The 16286-nt window shown below is 48.5% G+C and overlaps 1 protein-coding gene across 1 annotated transcript in view; it reads left to right on the top strand.

Moving 5' to 3' along the window:
- Window positions 1–16286, top strand: part of EDC4 (enhancer of mRNA decapping 4) — an 841744-nt gene that overhangs the window by 231355 nt on the left and 594103 nt on the right. The window lies entirely within an intron of this gene.

Raw genomic sequence — 16286 nt, 5'->3', positions numbered from 1 at the left:
CCAAGATATTCAGTTGTTTGATTATGAGCAAAATCGTCTGCAATTCATGCAGTCTCAAAAGGGGTGTATTAATTTCTGGACCCCCCTCCAACTGCATTCTTATTTTTCACATTGCTTTTGTTGTAGGGGACCCCACGAGTAATTTTTCCACTCCCAAGTATTTGTACAAGCTCATATGTTTCGACCTTCTCGAAGTGTGACACAGATTTTAATTGAAGGGCTTCATCTGGGCCATTCCCTTACAATTCCCGGTAGGAGACCAAAAATAGATGGTGAGCTAATACACTTGTCAATGGTTTTATTCAAACTGTCAAGAACAAATTAATGAAGTATATTCCCCTGGAGTTCCTAGAAAGTATTGTGTTTTCTAAAAGATAGGAAAATACCAGTCTGTGCCGTATCCATTTAATAAAGTTCAACAAATCAAACCTAAAGCTGTACCTCTGTTCTGGACCTCATAAGTCCCATCTACTCCTTGAAACAGTCCGGATTTGAGCAAACTTTTGAATTGGGCAAAGTCCACCCAGCTACGGACGTGGCCTGAAAGCAATGGGCGCAATCTAGCACAAAGCTCTTTCTCCATAACTTGGGGCACGAATACGAGGAATGGACAGACACTCTTTGTTCCTGGTTCTCGGAGTGCGAGAAGGACAATAGTAATGTAATTTGACCTTTAGATACAGAATGTATCTCTCCAAAAGAGGAGACCAGAGATGTTGCGCTTTGCCAAACAGCAGAACCTCTGTCTTCTCGTTATTCAGCTGAAGACAGTTCCAGGACATCCAGGCTGCAATGTTCACTGTATATTGTACCATCAATGTCCTGTCCCATAAAAATGATCAGCTGAGTATCATCAGCATAGGAGATTACTTTGAGACCACAAGTTTGAACAGTCTGAGCCAGAGGAGCAACATATCTGTTTAACAGTGTCGGGCTCAATTATGAGCCTTGAGGAACTTCTTTGCTAAGAGGGTCTAGCCGATATTTTAAAGAACCCAGAGTGATTATTTGGGTCCGATCTTCTAAAAAATCAGCCAACCACTGCAGGACATTGCCTCTGACATTGATCTCATGCAGTCTTCTAATTAGAACTGCATGAGAAACGGTGTTGGAAGCAGCTGAAAGTTCCAGCAGCAGAAGAATAGCAGGGACACCAGTGTCCACAGAGAAACGGATGAAATCGATGATTACTATCCGTGCAGTCTCAGTGCTGTGAGCTATTCTGAATATGGATTGAGCAGGATCCAGAATTGCGGTATCTTCTAAAAACAGCATTAGCTGTTTATTCATGTAGCTTTCAAGCATCCTCCCTAGTAGAGAAAGAAGAGACCCAGGGTGCTAGGTGATACGATTTTTGGGGTCTTCATTAAAAAAAATGTTAAAATGGGGATGAATAAAGCAGTCTTCCATGCTGACAGTAATTTGGCAGTTTCAAGAGAAAGATTAATTAAGCATTGACTAACAGGGGCATAAATAGCGGATAGATTGACTGCAATGGTGGGGGCAGACATCAACTGGGGAGCCTGATTTGGCTTAAGTCAAGAAGTTAAAACTTGATCTAGAGGGAGAAGTTCCAACCTATCTCAAAGTGTAGGAGAAACCCGGCAGGAAACTCGACAAAGGAACTATCTAAAGTCCTTAATTCCTTCACTAAGCCCAATATCGCCATTGTCTAACCCAGGGTGGTGTGGAGTGCAAAAAAAACGATGGATTTGGGCCCAGATCTTTTGACTGGGTTGAATGTGTGACATTGATCCACATTCGGTCCATCACCTGTTTTGTTTGCAATTGCCGCCATAAGTGTGCTGGGGATGCTCAGACGTGGGTCCCAGGCACTCCACATCACTGGAGTCAAGCTAGCCGGGCTGATGAGAGGTGTTACCTCGAAACCGGTCCGGTCCTCGGATGCTTGATTCCGTTCTGGGAAGGACATGGCTTTTGTAGTTCGGACTGGATTGTTCCCAAGGGGCACAGGGTCAGAGCTGATTTGCATATCGCCATTGTCTAACCCAGGGTCGTGTGGAGTGCAAAAAAACGATGGATTTGGGCCCAGATCTTTTGACTGGGTTGAATGTGTGACATTGATCCACATTCGGTCCATCACCTGTTTTGTTTGCAATTGCCGCCATAAGTGTGCTGGGGATGCTCAGACGTGGGTCCCAGGCACTCCACACCACTGGAGTCAAGCTAGCCGGGCTGATGAGAGGTGTTACCTCGAAACCGGTCCGGTCCTCGGATGCTTGATTCCGTTCTGGGAAGGACATGGCTTTTGTAGTTCGGACTGGACTGTTCCCAAGGGGCACAGGGTCAGAGCTGATTTGCATATCGCCATTGTCTAACCCAGGGTGGTGTGGAGTGCAAAAAAACGATGGATTTGGGCCCAGATCTTTTGACTGGGTTGAATGTGTGACATTGATCCACATTCGGTCCATCACCTGTTTTGTTTGCAATTGCCGCCATAAGTGTGCTGGGGATGCTCAGACGTGGGTCCCAGGCACTCCACACCACTGGAGTCAAGCTAGCCGGGCTGATGAGAGGTGTTACCTCGAAACCGGTCCGGTCCTCGGATGCTTGATTCCGTTCTGGGAAGGACATGGCTTTTGTAGTTCGGACTGGACTGTTCCCAAGGGGCACAGGGTCAGAGCTGATTTGCATATCGCCATTGTCTAACCCAGGGTGGTGTGGAGTGCAAAAAAACGATGGATTTGGGCCCAGATCTTTTGACTGGGTTGAATGTGTGACATTGATCCACATTCGGTCCATCACCTGTTTTGTTTGCAATTGCCGCCATAAGTGTGCTGGGGATGCTCAGACGTGGGTCCCAGGCACTCCACACCACTGGAGTCAAGCTAGCCGGGCTGATGAGAGGTGTTACCTCGAAACCGGTCTGGTCCTCGGATGCTTGATTCCATTCTGGGAAGGACATGGCTTTTGTAGTTCGGACTGGACTGTTCCCATGGGGCACAGGGTCAGAGCTGATTTGCATATCGCCATTGTCTAACCCAGGGTGGTGTGGAGTGCAAAAAAACAATGGATTTGGGCCCAGATCTTTTGACTGGGTTGAATGTGTGACATTGATCCACATTCGGCCCATCACCTGTTTTGTTTGCAATTGCCGCCATAAGTGTGCTGGGGATGCTCAGACGTGGGTCCCAGGCACTCCACACCACTGGAGTCAAGCTAGCCGGGCTGATGAGAGGTGTTACCTCGAAACCGGTCCGGTCCTCGGATGCTTGATTCCGTTCTGGGAAGGACATGGCTTTTGTAGTTCGGACTGGACTGTTCTCAAGCGGTTAAGGACTCAGCTGTAGGCCTGGATTGTTTCAAAGTTATGCAGATCTCTCAGGTGGAAGCCATGCTTAGTATTGCGAAATCCGTCTCTCCTCTAAATGTTATGAGGGCACACAAATATGCTCTGGTTGCTCCTCTTCTAGCCGCCCCAATTACTGAGATTTTGAACACCTCTTTAAGCGAAGGTTTTCTGCCACTTGAGTTGAAGTCCGCTCAAGTGTTACCTGTTAAGAAGAAAGATCAGCTGACTGCTGATGTGCTCTCAAATAAACGGCCCATTAAGCTCCTGCCATTGATGAATAAAATGGTGGGGAGTTATGTTAACACTCAGTTAATGGATAACCTTAACAAAAACGCCATTCTTGATCCTACTCAGTCTGGGTTTAGACCCAACCACTCCTCAGAGACAACCATTATTGGGGTCACAGATCATATTAAAATGGCCTTGGATGCTAATAAATCTGTGATACTGGTCTTATTGGATCTGACAGCAGCTTTCAACACTGTCTCTCATCAGAAATTGATTTTTCAACTGAGGGAGGCCAGTCTGCAGGGACAGACACCTATTTGGCTTGTCTGCTTCTTAGACCAGCGCACTCAGACCATCAACCTGGTTCCATTCCTTTCCCAACCTTGACACTTACTTAGGGGGTGCCCCAGGGCTCTTGTTTGAGCCCAATTTTGTTTAATATCTATGTGGCCCCCCTGCCAAGGTCATTAGGGAGTACGGCTTCACTCCTTTTTGTTACGCTGACGATTCCCAACTGCTCCTGTCCTTTGATAAGGAATCTGAGTCTATTGATCAGCGCTTTACTAAGGTCATGTTAGCTATATCAGAGTCGATGACGGACCACTATCGTCAACTAAATGCGTCCAAGACAGAAATCTTGTTGTTTGGGTCAGCTCAGGCTTTCTGGTCCCCTAGGTGGTGGCCTGCAACATTGGGTCCCTCCCCCTCTCCAACTTCAGTGGAAAAAAACCTGGGGGTACACTTAGATGTATTGTTATCCATGAAGGACCAAGTTATGACTGCGGCAGCGACATGCTACCATACCCTAAGCCTTTTGCGCAGAGTGTTCCGATGGTTGCCTCTCTCTGTACGAAGAACCCTGATTCAGGCTTTGATTATTGGCCACTTAAATTATTGTAATTCTTTGCTGGTATCTGCAAATGAGTCCCTTCTCAACAGACTGCAGATTGTTCAAAATGTGGCCGCTCGCCTGGCCCTAAAGAAACCACCCGCACCTCTTCAGGACCATTGTTAAAACAACTTCACTGGCTCCCTATCCGCCAGAGAATTCATTTTAGGCATCTGAAAGAGGCACGTTAGTGATAGATTCCTTACCGTTTAATATCCCCAGGCGTCTGACTGGATCCGGAAAGTTACTGTCAGCAGAACCCCTGCACATCGGAAGGTGGCGTTGTGTGGCTCTGCGTCCGCCGCTGGCATCGTAGGCGCCGAGATGACGTCACAGAGACTACGTAGGCGCCACCCATGCGCGCTGACGTCAGTTCTTTCTTTTTCCACGCCAGCAATCGCATGTCTGGTTAGAGCATGTACCCTAGTCATTTTTAGACTATACTTTTGAGAATTTTTATCTCCTCCCTTTTTGAGTCTTTGACTCCTGGTGCCACATAAGGATGCCTGAGTTTAAATGCGGGGCCTGTCGCCGTACGATGTCGGTGGCCGGGCTCCATGGCGTCTATCTCTACAGTCTGGAGCGCAACCATAACTCCCGGTCATGTTCCGACTGTCTGGCCCTGGCTCCGAAGGCCTTACGGGATCGGTCCCGTAAGCTGCTGGAGGCCCGTGTGGTAGTCTCCGCGCTGTTCGAGGTCCAGGGGTCAATCGAGGGCCCGATCGCGGAGCCATCATCATCGCTCCTCTGGGTCGAAGTCTTCACACTCTGAATCGTGTAAGAGACGTCATAAGAAGAAGTCAAACAAGTGTTTCCACTCCCTGACGTCCCTCTGCCGGTCTCCAGACGTGGATGAGGGGGTTGGGGGTCCCACCTGCGCGTCTCCTTTGGAGCCTGAGAGTCCCCTGGCCTACCCACAATATCCGGATCCGTCTGCGACTCGTGCCGAGGTGCAAGATTTACTTGCAGCCATGGACTGCCTTTTCAGGCCTCTGCCTCCCGCCGGCTCCGCCCCGGTGCCCCAGTGGGTACCGTTCGTTAGCCACCGCCCTGGACAATTTTGCTCCTGATTGGGACACGGAGCCAGACCAGCGCCGTTCCCGGTGCCGTTCAACCATTTATATTCCCCTGTCCCTCCCCCTCTGCCTCAGCCTGTTCCACGAGCAGTGAAGGAAGGGTACGACTGGGAGGGGGCTGAGAACCCTCTTGCACAGCAGTGCGGATCGGAACAGAAATGGACAGAAGAGTTAGAGGATGCAGGTGGCCTTGACCTCTCCTCTGACCATGGTTTTCTTTCTCCTCCTGCTGTGGGTATGGAGGAGGGTGCTACATACACTGTGGTGTTCCGTGGAGCAGCTGAGGCCCTTGACCTTGACCTTGACCTGCCTTGGGTGACCCTCAAGACTAATCTCCTCACTGAGGTACTTCAGCCGGCGGCAAGCTCTATGGAGCCCCTGCTACCGTTCAATGAGACGTTAACTGACGTATTGATGGGCACCTGGTCTAGACCATCCACGGGGGTTCCCATGGCTAAGAACGTAGCCAGGCGTCATTGCCCGGCCCCGGGTGATCCTGCTTTTCTGTTCACCCACCCAACCCCTGAGAGCTTGGTCATCCATGCTCCCCACTTCCCAAAGCGCATTCCCTACTGCTCCCCCGGATAAGGAATCCAAGAAGCTGGAACAGTTCGACAAGATACTGTTTTTATCTGCCAGCTTAGGGCTGCGGTCGGTGAACACCACATGCCTCTTGGGCCGCTACTCCCACGCTGTATGGGACACGGTTGCGGAGGTGGTGCCTCAGTGTCCAGATGAGGTTCGGACAGTGCTTTCCCAACCTGTTGCTGAGGGAAAAGATGCAGAAAAGTTCGCTATCAGGTGTGGACTGGACACCTCGGCACTGTTCCCAATAAGCCGCGCGGGCGGGCGGGCGGGCGGGCGGGTGGACGGGCGCGCGCGCACGGACTTCACCCCAAGCGCGCAGTGCGGTGAATTTAGCGCGCACACAAGGACATCTAATCCTTCAATTCATGTTAATTTCGGCGCCCTTGTGCGCAGCAATTAACATGAATACTACTTCAAAGGGTTTACAATCAGCCCCGCAACTTACGCTATTAAGAAAGGAATAACAGTGTCTCCAACACTACGTGTGCTTTAGCACACGCTGTGTTGGAGACGCTTTTCTTTTCTTAATTGTACAGTCTCCCTCCGGAGCGAGACAGCTGGAGTGCAATCAACTCAGAGACACTGCAGAGGAATTCGACGCTGAGACAACTCCAGGAGGTCGCTAGGCACAACAGACCGGAAGTATTGCGAACACCAAAAGAGATGACAGCTGTCAAAAACTGGAACAGGAGTAACTTCAAAGCTGCAGACAGCAGGGACGCCGGAGCTTTGAACACCAGAATATCCAGCCCTTTACTGGCGTCTGCTAGACTGCGCCTCACCATTGTCAGAGAGACTGCAGCGCCTGGAGCTAAGCGCCTCCAATAGTGGGTGTCGGGAGAGGCCGGTTCACACTGAAGGAGAAAGACTTTTCACAAGAGCCGCGGGTTGCTGGGCTCCTTCTGAGAGTTTTCACACTATCCTGATGAGCTGTCACTACTACCACGTGCAGGAACGGTCAGTAGTATCACAACCAACGCAGACCCATTCACAAGAAATCACAGAGAAGCACTACTTTTCACAAGCAAGTGCACGACTAAAAGTGTTGTTAAAATGCTGAGGTCGAAACACAGGTGGAATTGAACTCGGGGAATGCGGGTTATTGGTGAATATATATGCACCAGGAAAGGGCAAATGTGCAAAAAGCGAGTCCTTTCATGATTTCACTAGAAAAAACAGTTGCCGAAGGGGAGAAGCCTCGCATATGGTGTTAGAGGCAAAAAAGGCGTTCACTCATGGAAAGAACCTTTAATTTGAGTCCCCTGAAAACTTTGGGAAATTCCACACACCTCCAGCACTGAGTCACCTCCCATAGTTGCGTAACTTTACCATGCAAACACATTTATTTTGGTGATGGCATTATGATTTACAGGAAAAAGATTTGTTTGTATGTAGCGCCAAATACTGCATCTAGAGAGCCGAAGCCGAGACCCTGCCCCGCCCACGCCTCCTTGCCACTGAGGATAAGGAAGAGAAGGGAGAGGATGTGGCTTAACGGCTAGGGCGGCCGACTTTGTAGCTGGGGAACCAGGTTCAAGACTCCGCGTCGGTTAAACATCTTGTGATTCAGTTAAATGAAGGACCTTCCGTTGTGCCGGAAACACGTTGATGTGGTTTTAATATCTTTTGATTTGTAACTAGAAACTATTTTTTTGTGAAAATCTGCTGATTATGCAGCGGATGCCAGGTTGTACCTAGAAGACCAGGCATGCCTGACAAAGGGTCTTGACAACTTTTAATATAATATGTTATCAAAAACTACTTTGCATTTCAATTGACTTTCCATTAATTCATATTTAAAAGACACATCAAAAGGTTCTAGCATGCAAAGAAGGTGTTGGCACAAAACCAGCGCTTGCTTATCCGTGCGATTTGCAGCTAAGATCGGGCATCAAACCTCAGTGTGAGAAGGTGCAGCTCCTGAGTATCAACCCTCACGTAGCTCTTCTCTATTGAAATATGTGAACCGGGATTAGAGGGAAATCAGCCAATCGGAATTAGTTTGCTCTCATTGGTCCGCAATCAACGTTAGTTTGATAAAGAACGGACAACACCCAGGCTTCATATTGGAGATTGCATGAAACTGATACTTTAACAGTTTCCTCTCTGGTCCGCAAATAATGATTGGGTGTAACTATAAACTGAAAACAAGTTTGGGATTGAAGGCTGTCATCATCTAGCTTTATTTCTTTGTTTTCGATCTGGAAAAAAAAAATTGATTTATTTAAATTACCGCATTAAGGCTTGATATTAGATGGTGTTCTTTTCTAATGAGAGTGCCTACTTTCCGGTACTCTCTCTGGTCCGTACAGAATAATTGTTGCAGTATACATGTTGATACAGGGATACGGATTGGTGGGTTCTAATTTTGCATCCTTCTACATAGTTGTAGTATTGAGAGTTTGAGCTAAATTTCTCAACTTGAACAAAATGATTGTACTTGGAGCAATATAGATACAGCACTATGCTGCAATGGTATATTGATTGAATTGGAGGTAATAGCTCTGTTTTTGTACAAATGTTGTGCCTTAAGGGCCAGAGCTGCCGACTCTGAAGCTAGGGAACCAGCTTGGAGTCTGGTGGGAAGCTCAAACACCCTGTGATTCTGTGCAAATTACTTAATCTCCCCGTGCCTAAAGATGAAGGTGTCCGTCTGCAATGCAACTGGTGCTCATGTAAAGCGCTCTGATACCCTTGCGTCGAGATAGCGCTATAACAAACTGCAAAAAGAGACTTGCTGCAGCTGTCCACTCTTATTTGTTATCATCAGCCTCCCCTTCTACGCTCCTCCTCCAGCCTCATTTACTCCAGAGTATGTTTTCATGTGATGTTTACTTTTTGCTTAGTTTTCTACATAGCCTTGACTCGACTGGAATATATTGGAGCGCTCAGCACTTTAAAGAAAAACCACTTGCATTGTACAAGCGCACGTTCATTTTGCTTTAGACACTGGGAGAATAAGTGACTTGCCCAAAATGACAGGGATTGTACCGTTTTTTTTTTTTACATGCCCATCCATGCCCTGTGCCTGTCTGCTGACCAGACAGACGGCTTTGTCTTCGGGGGCTTTCCTCCAGTGTGCCCTCATTGAAGCAGCCGGCTGTGCACAGAGCATAGAAGCACAGGTGCCTCTGTGCACCCCCTGGCACTTCACTCCTTGCGGCAGACACTTGTTGCAAGCTGGCCACACCCCACACTTTATTAGGAGATAGAAATCACAAAATCAGCCCGCCTGATGACTGAAAAGGAGATTCCGGAATTATCAAGTATTATTGGAGGTATGAAGTTGCCCTTGCCTGTATGGTACTTTTTAATTGGCTTTCGTCCAGGGGCGATGCTTTTGGGCACCTATCTTATGCAACAAAAATGGGCCTGATAATTTTTAACTTATGCTGCCAGCGTAAATCATGCCTGAAAAATCTCACATTTAGACCTAATTCCCTTTATGAGGACACTTGGAAATGAAGACTTATAGCCCTATCATGAACTAAAGACAGCTGACTGACAGGCGTGGGAGCTCCTTGTAATACTGTACAGTCTCGTTAGTAGATGCCGGCTTAAGGAAATATAATGTTGGCCTACCCCGCATGAAGACATTGACTGGAGACATTCATTTATTAATGATGGACTTCATCAAATTCCATAGAAAGCGTCACAAACTCAACCTGCCACATAAAATGCACATCTCGTGTCCAAGGGCACAGTCGTATTCCAGTGGTCTGTAGTGATTTCTGTAACTTTGAGATGGAGAGCTTCCTCCTCACACATTAGCTTTTCGTCCACAGCCCACAAATATCACACATGTGGCTTTTGCGCCTCGAGTTCTTCGTGACAGTGAATAGAAGCTTCTGCTCTAAGTGGGCCAGGACCTGCCCACTGTGTACAATGGAAAATAAACAACTATTTGCAATGCAATAGGTGTCACGTTTGCGAGAGTTTGGGCTATTAGCATTGTAAATGACAATGCCTTTTATTTAAGTGTTTTGAAAACCTGCAAGCTGTGCGTAAACACACACTTTTTACTTAACCTCTTAAGCGCTGCTGACGGCCAACGGTCGTCACGAGCGCTACCTCCCCAGTGCTGCGCACGACCATTGGACGTCCATTCAGCACTAGTTCCAATGGACAGCGCAGCACTGGGGAGGGATATTTGCGAAGCAGCTAAGGTGTTATAGTCCTTGTGTACCAGGAGCAAGGCTGGCAGTAACTGCTCTGCTTTTACTGTCAGCCTTGCTTCTCGTAAGCAAGGACTATAACTACAAAGTGCGTGTTTATGCACCGCTTGCAGGTTTTCAAAACACTTAAAAAAAGGCATTTCCGTTTACAATGCCAATAGCTCAAACTCCTGCAAATGCGAGACCTGTTGCATTGCAAATCCTTGTTATTTTAGGGTTTTAGTACAGACCTAGAACATGTCGCTTTGTAACTACTGGCTGAGGTGCGGCAGGTGCTGCAGCATCAAAGGGCATAGAAGAGACTACATTTCTTAGGGGACACGGACAGCCTTGGGGAGAGCTGAACCTTGGTCTGGCCTGGCTCTAAGAGCCAGATCACGAGCCGAGCCACAAAAGATGTAACTCGGGTAACAAATGTGAGGAAAATGGTAGACTTGACAACTTATTTGGAGCACGAAAGCCTGGAACTGAATAAAGATAAAACTAAAGTTGTTCGCATTGTGGATCCAAAAAAGCAAGTATTTAAATGGTATGCAAATAGTTCTCCAATAAAGGAGGAAACATCATACAAATATTTAGGTTTGAAACTGGGGCGAGGTCCGACGAACAAAGAACATAAAACCGAGCTAAAAGCAAAAACACAGTCTTTGATCTATGCATACCGGCAATTACAAAAGAAACTAAGTTGTCCAAATTATTCACACCTGCTGAAAGTAATAAAAGCTCAAACCTTACCAACCTTGTCATACGCATTGGCCACCTGGTGTGGCAAAGAAGCAGGGCTGCTAAACAGCTTACAAACAAAAGTATACAAGGCAGTCTTAAACCTACCAAACTCGTCGGCTCCGGCGCAGGTCCGTCTAGAATTTGGTCTTCTAAATCAGAAGTTTCGCAGTATGGGAACTTTTGTGAAACTCTGCCATAAAATACGTTTGTCGGAAGCCAACTCATTGGACAATCTGTGCTGGAAAGAAATCGAAACCCAGCAGAAACAGCAAGTTTTAAACAGTTGGGGAGATTACCTGTCTCAATCCCTAAATTGCATAGGAATTGAAGAAACTTGGGACATGAAGCCAGATAGATCCACCTTTGATAAAATTGTAAACAATGCGGTAAAATTGGAATCCTATCTCGAAGACAAGATAAATATCGCAAAAAGACGACATGGGTGGACTGTGATTAATTCATATTCCTGGATAAAACCACAGACCTACTTAGAAAGCCACTTTAACAGTTTGTTAAAACAAAGATACATAAAACACCGACTAGGTCTACAGTTCTCAAAGGACTTGCTACCAGCCTGGAAAAATTGTCATACTGACCCCCATTGTCGTCTATGTGGATACCGAAATGAAACTCTAACGCACTTACTATGTGTGTGTCCGGCACTTAAGGACCTGAGGAGACGTCTTTTAAAGAACATTTTTAACAAACTGAACATTCGGACTTGCAGGCAAGCCGTAATTCGATGGCTAGATGGATCAAGTCCTATGTTGGCCTGCAGGGGGGTCAAATTTATGATGAAAGCCGAATCTCTCTTACAGCAAGCTGACCTTGGAAATATACCTCAAAACTGAAATGTTTGACACTTACTTTGCCTTGACAAACAGTTTTAATTGCCAAAAATATCTTTAAAACGTGTTTTACGTTTTATGATGGTCAATATGCATTTTGTAATGATTTTTAATAATTTTATACAATAAAATTGACTTTGACTTTGACTTTGACTTTGACTTACTACTTTCTGGTCCCAAAGAAGCACAAGGGCCTGCGTCCTATCTTGGTTCTCAGGGAAGTCAATTGCTTCCTTTGGAAGGAGAAGTTCAAAATGTTGACTCTTCCTCAGGTCTTGTCTGCCCTCGACCTGGAAGACTGGATGGTAGCGTTGGACTTGCAGGACGCTTATTTTCACATCCCCGTCCTGCCAGGCCACCGGCGTTACCTACGGCTCACGGTAGGCCACAAGCATTTTTCGTTCACCGTGCTCTCCTTTGGGCTTACCAGAGCCTCTCGGGTTTTCACGAAAGTGATGGCGGTGGTCGCAGCTCATCTGCGCAGATCAGGGGTTTCAGTCTTCCCCTATCTCGTCAACTGGCTGTTGAAGAACTCCTGCATTCGCTGGGATTCTCCATCAATGTGCCAAAGTCACACCTGATTCCCTCTCAGAAGCTCCTCTTCAAAGTTCTGGACACGACGCGGTTTCGGGTCTATCCTCCCGAACAGCTAGTCCGGCATATTCGGGCTATGATTCCGATCTTTCAACCTCTATCCCGGGTTTCGGTCAGACTGACCCTGAGGCTGCTGGGCCTCATGGCCTCCTGCATCCTGCTGGTTGATCATGCCAGGTCTCGGTGGCTCACGAACCAGGATTGGGCCAATGGCAGATCCCTCTCCCTTCCCCAACCAGACCACATTGTGGTGATGGATGCGTCCCTTCTGGGATGGGGCAGTCACATGGGAGAGGCGGAGATCAGAGGTCTCTGGTCTCCAGCGGAGTCCGGGCTCCACATCAACCTTCTGGACCTCCGGGCGATTCGTCTTGCACTGAAGGCATTCCTTCCCTCTGTCTGGGAAAGAGTAGTGCAGGTGTTCACAGACAACACCACTGCCATGTGGTACTGCAACAATCAGGGCGGGGTGGGGTCGTGGACCCTATGTCAAGAGGCCCCCCCTCTGGAAATGGCTGGAACATCAGGGTGGTTCAACACCTGGCAGGTTCTCTGAACGCCAGGGCGGACAAACTGTCGCAGGTGCTTGATGGATCACGAATGGCGTCTCCTCTGATTGGCTGCTAGCAACATGAGAACTTTATTTCTGGCACCCATTACAGGACTCTGGGACTAAGTCCTCTGTGCTAAAGTTATAAAAACCATAAAGATATAAGGAAGCAGAGTGTGGATATCCTGACCACCTAGAGGGAACCCCCCTCTCCTGGCCAAAAAAGAAAAATAGGCAAAAAATGTCTGCGAGATAAAAAAATAAATTACATGGCGATCAGGTCACATTTTAATTACTTATGCCCTGGGGAACCTACCCCATGGCTTGATTTTAAAAGTAGGTTGAGTCCACATGTCTTCCCTACGCGGGCCATCACAGGCACTGGGGTTCCTACCCTCGGGCTGACATTTTTTAAACGGGGAGGGGGAGGCATGCGGCCGATGACCCAGAGCCTCTATAGGCCCAGGAAGCTCACACCCCGGGCCGAACATAATCTGTATGGAAGAGGACACACACCCTCCCTGAGCCAAGACCGGCCCAGAGGAGCCCACCCTCTTGTCAAACTGTGAGAAAGTGCCATCTTTCTTGCATTGGTAGGCCCCCACTTTTTGCTGAATTGCTGATGTGCTTTGACTGAGTGTGCCATGGGCTCCTGCCAACCAGGTGCCCAGGGCCTGTGTTCCTTCCCTAAAACTGTGTTGAAACTAAAACCCAATTGGCATCTCTGGCCACCTGTCAGCCCCTAGTAAATGGTACCCAGGGCATGATGACCAGAGAAGACTCCTAAGGACTGCAGCACGTATTGTGCCACCCTCAGGGGCCCTGTACCCTGACTCCCACACACTGCCTTTGCCAGCTGAGTGTCTAAAGTACAGAACCAAACAGAGTCGAAATGGCACACATCCATGTGTGCCATGCCCACAAGCTCACTGCCTTGGCATCCATCAGTCACCCTTCTAGCTGGGTGCCCTATGCCAGTGGTTTGGGCACAGGTGCATGAGCCAGTGCCCCTACAGTACCCAGGGCCATTCCTGGGCACTGTAAGTGCAGTGCTGCCATTTAAGAGTATATGGTGCTGGGAGGTCGTCATTACGAACTCCACAGCAACATGATGGCTTCACTGGAGACTGAGAAGTTTGATATCAAACTTCTCAGCACCGTAAACCCGCACTGATGCCAGTGTGAGATTTAATGTAAAATGCACGACAGAGTGCATCTTAGAGATGCCCCCTGAAACCTAACCAACTCCCAGTGTCCTGGCTGTGTGGCTGCCGTGGTTGCCACCACCAGACATTTTTCTGGACCCCTGGGTCGAGAGCCTGCTGCTCTCGGGGGCCTGAAACAATGCACATCCTGGAACGAGGTGCTAGGCCTCCTCCCCCAGGATGGTCAGGGGAAGCTTCAAAGGCATACCACCTTTGTGAGCTTCTCCAGGCCACTTGCTGTACTCAGCAACTGGCTCCCTCCGGTTCTGACCCCCACTCTGGTGGGAAGAACGGCAGGAAACCCTAAGTGAGGAAAGGGGGTGTGCCAGCCTATGCCAACCCCACACCTCAGGTGGGAGAGGCGAGGTGAAGCACAACTCCCGGCTCTGGACATCTTGAGGATGGGGAGCCCTGCCCAATCACAGCTGGAGAGGAGCAGGCTAGGGGGTGTACCCACACCAGGGCAGGAACCCATTAGTCCCTGCCCTTGCCCTACCTGTAACGCCCCTAAATTTAGTATTTAGAGGCACCCTGAACCTTCCTTCCTCAGATCCCGATTGCAACAACAAGAAGACCAAGAAACAAGAAGACCTGCAACGCAGCTGCTAAAAAAGGACTCCCCCCACTGACTTGGTCCAGATACCTACTGGCAAGTTGATCCTTGATCCTGCTCCTGTGAAACTCCAGTGTCTCCTGTGGACAGCAACCTCGACAACCCCGGAGGACCTGCCTGCCTTGAACCTTCCAAAAGACTGGGACTCCCATGAGCAGTGGTTCTGCTCCAACAGCAATACCCCTGGTGCCAGTCAGGAACCGCGAATCGGCCCACTCTGCACCCGCCAAGCCCGGCCTGTGCCTGAGTGACCCAAGACGACGAGGACGCCCCCCCCCCCGGCGACTGGGACCCAAAGTCCAGTGCCCAAAGACCCTCCTCGACGACCCAGACGACGCCTGCAGCCTCAAAACCAGGGACCCCTCCAACCGCGACCAGCTGAGGGTAAGATTTCCCGACACCAAAAGACACCCCTGCACCTGGTGCCCTGCGGCCCTTTGTGCCCTCCTTTGGGGTACCTTCCTCTTCTCCAAGATCCTAACTTACCTCTCGAAGTGGTGGTCGCACCTGAAGAATCTCCGTCCCCGAGCCTGCAGCCCTTGTTCACTTTTTTTTTTTTTAAACTTTATTGTACAGTTCAATAAAATTACAAGCACGGGCCAACAACCGCAGGGGCCGGCCGCAAAACAAGAATAAGACCCACTATATTATCAAATGACACAGCTCTTCAGGAGACAACTCTGAGGTCCGGCAGCGAGTCAGGATAAACATTGTATTGAACCCACAACACGTTATAGGATAAGACGAAGGTTCCATTTTATGTTTAAACCCCCCCCCCCCAACCTAAAAAGCAAGGAAAAAGAAACAGACATATCTGGTGCCATACAGTCAAACACTATGATAAAGCGAGCAGGTACAAAAATAGAATAATCACAGATAAATTTAAAGGGAACGACCGAGACGCCTGAGCTAGCAAGCACAAAACAGGATGTGCGACAAAGCAATCTATAACCCAACGCAGTCGCCCGCACACAGACCCCGCCCACCCATTGACGCCAGGATAGAAAAAGAAGTACGGTTACCAGATACTGGAATACATACGAAATTAGGATAATACCCCAACGTTATGAAAGGAGAGCGAAAGGTAAGCGTGAGATAAAGAAACCATAAAAACTAAACTAATTAAGAAAACTATAGACCCATCCCCCCACCCTGCACGTGGCTTTCGCCTTACCCCAACTAGCAGCGTGCCTGTCGCCCGACTAACTAAACTACAAAAAGTAAAAGAAGAATGGAGGAGGAGAATGTCATACAAACTCCCGGTCACCTTTCCCCCCGCCTGAAACGAACAACCCCTGTCCTAAGACCACAGAGTACTCAAAAATATTATAGACGGAGCCAGACAGGGGAGACGTTGAACACCGCCCAACCTCCCGCAAGCATTACGTTAGCGAATCCCTTGTCCTCTAAAGCCCTGAATCAGACCCAGACCAATAGTCTCATCCTTGACCCCTCCAATCTTTCATGCAGACTCTGTTCGG

This window comes from Lissotriton vulgaris, chromosome 12 (genome assembly GCF_964263255.1).
Source record: "Lissotriton vulgaris chromosome 12, aLisVul1.2, whole genome shotgun sequence".
Lineage (NCBI taxonomy): Eukaryota > Metazoa > Chordata > Amphibia > Caudata > Salamandridae > Lissotriton > Lissotriton vulgaris.
The sequence above is the reverse complement of the archived record's forward strand: the minus strand, read 5'-3'. Positions and strand labels throughout refer to the sequence as shown.